Here is a 2,500-nt window from a genome sequence, read left to right on the forward strand (position 1 = left end):
AAGTATGCCCCGATAGGCCCGTTACGCCCCGGTATGAACGCGTATGCCCGGATAGACTCGGTATGCCTTGGGATACATGCGTATGCCCCGATAGGCTTGGTACGCCCCGATATGCGCACGTGTGCCCCAGTAGGGCTCGGTATGCCCCGGTATGTACGCGTGTGCCCCGATAGGCCCGGTATGCCCCGATATGCACACGTGTGCCCCAATTGGGGTCGGTATGCCCCGGTAGGTACGCGTGTGCCCCGTAATGCACGTTTCGCTGATCTCCCCGCATGTCCCGCCCCTATATGTAATACTTACTTACTTACTTACTTTCTTTCTTGCTTGCTTGCTTGCTTGCAATGGTTGGGAGTGCCCGGCATGCCCCGCTGCAGAGACCAAGGGCGCAATGACTTGGCACCGCGGATGCCGGGACTCCGGCACTTCCCGTGGCACTGATGGTTGGTTCCAAAGACAAAAGGCCGTGCAAGGCCACCGCACCGCGGATGATTTTGCTCGTGCTGGCGCCTTTGTGTGGCCAAAGAACATGCGCAAATGCTCGTGTCGGAAAGGTTGGTGTCCTGGCCCCGTCGGGTGTCACGAATGCTCGGTTGCGAAGACCATGGGACCAAAGCCATGGCACGTCGGATGATGGCTCCAGCTGGCGCCCCGGCACTTTCTGTGGCATTGATGCTCGGTTTCAAAGACAAACGTGCGCAGGGCCAGGGGACCGCGGATGACTGCTCGTGCTGGCCCCGTTGGGCGGCATTGATGGTCGGTTGCAAAGAAAATGCGCGATTGCTCGTGTCGGGGACTGGCAAGCCAAGGCCAAGCGAGCCATGGCAACGCGGATGATGGCTCTAGCTGGCGCCCCGGCACTTTCTGTGGCATTGATGCTCGGTTTCAAAGACAAACGTGCGCAGGGCCAGGGGACCGCGGATGACTGCTCGTGCTGGCCCCGTTGGGCGGCATTGATGGTCGGTTGCAAAGAAAATGCGCGATTGCTCGTGTCGGGGCCTGGCAAGCCAAGGCCAAGCGAGCCATGGCAACGCGGATGATGGCTCCAGCTGGCGCCCCGGCACTTTCTGTGGCATTGATGCTCGGTTTCAAAGACAAACGTGCGCAGGGCCAGGGGACAGCGGATGACTGCTCGTGCTGGCCCCGTTGGGCGGCATTGATGGTGTGTTGCAGAGAGCATGTGCGATTGCAAGTGTCGGCCGGGTTTGGGTTCCCTTGGGCTTTCGGGCGCCTTGGACGCTGTCTTGCGAAGACCATGGGCACAAGGCCCCGTCCTGGCCCCTTGTTCGATTCGCTCTCGTCTTGCGCTTGCTTCCAAGGTCCTCCATGACCTTCCCCATGGCCTTGCTAGATCCCCCCCATGACGCATGACCTCTGTCCGTTGATTGGTTTTGAGTGCACACCATGCCCGGCTTGGCACCGTGTTGTCGCGTGAGTGGCATTTGGATCGTGCATGGTGGTGGGCTACCCGCCAATGCGCACAAGCCTTGCACACTAGCCTTGCGCACGAGCCTTGCACAAAAGCCTTGGACACAAGCCTTGCGCACAAGCCATGCACACAAGCCTTGCACACAAGCCATGCATACAAGCCTTGCTCACAAGCCTTGGGCACTGGCCCATCGCACCAGCCTTGCACACAAGCCTTGCGAACTAGCCTTGGGCACGAGCCTTGCGCACTAGCCTTGGGCACTAGCCTTGCACACAACCCTTGGGCACTAGCCTTGCGCACCAGCCTTGCCCACAAGCCTTGCACAGCAGCCTTGCACACTAGCCTTGCATACAAGCCTTGCACACTAGCCTTGCACCCAGGCCTTGCTCACTAGCCTTGGGCACTAGCCTTGCGCACTAGCCTTGGGCACTAGCCTTGCCCACAGACCTTGGGCACGCAGGCCTTGCACGCTAGGCATGCTTGGGCAAGCAGCTCCCGCAACAAGTCGGCGGCTGTAGGCATGGTTGGGCGCAGATCCCGCATCGTCTCGTCGCGTCTGGGCGCAAACCCGTCGCGTCTCGTTGCGTCTTCAGAAGTCGTCGCTAACAGCACCTTTGGTTGCCACTGGTGGTTAGGCGGGTTGGTTGCGCAAACCCTATAGGAGGGTGGCATGCTGCGGGGCGCTGGAATGCGCAGGTTTAGGGCGTTTTTGCCCGGATAGGCACTGGAATGTGCTGGTTTTGGGCGTTTTTGCCTGGACAGGCTAAGGAATGGGCATGCTTTGGGCGTTTTTGCCCGGATAGGCACTGGAATGGGCTGGTTTTGGGCGTTTTTGCCTGGATAGGCTAAGGAATGGGGCATGCCTTGGGCGTTTTTGCCCGGGTAGGCACTGGAATGCCTGGCCTTGGCTGGGCATTGCTGGGTTGGGCTCCCTTGGCCTTTCAGGCGCCTTGGATGCTGTCTTGTGAAGACCATGGGCACAAGGCCATGGCATATAGTGGGGAATGGACCATGGTTGCCAGGGTTAGGCAATATAGAGGGCGGTGGGCGAGTAGGCCATGGCGTCACTTG

Source organism: Tasmannia lanceolata, unplaced genomic scaffold (genome assembly GCF_043159265.1).
Source record: "Tasmannia lanceolata isolate RefF3 unplaced genomic scaffold, GAP_Taslan_0.1 ptg000037l, whole genome shotgun sequence".
Classification (NCBI taxonomy): Eukaryota; Viridiplantae; Streptophyta; class Magnoliopsida; order Canellales; family Winteraceae; genus Tasmannia; species Tasmannia lanceolata.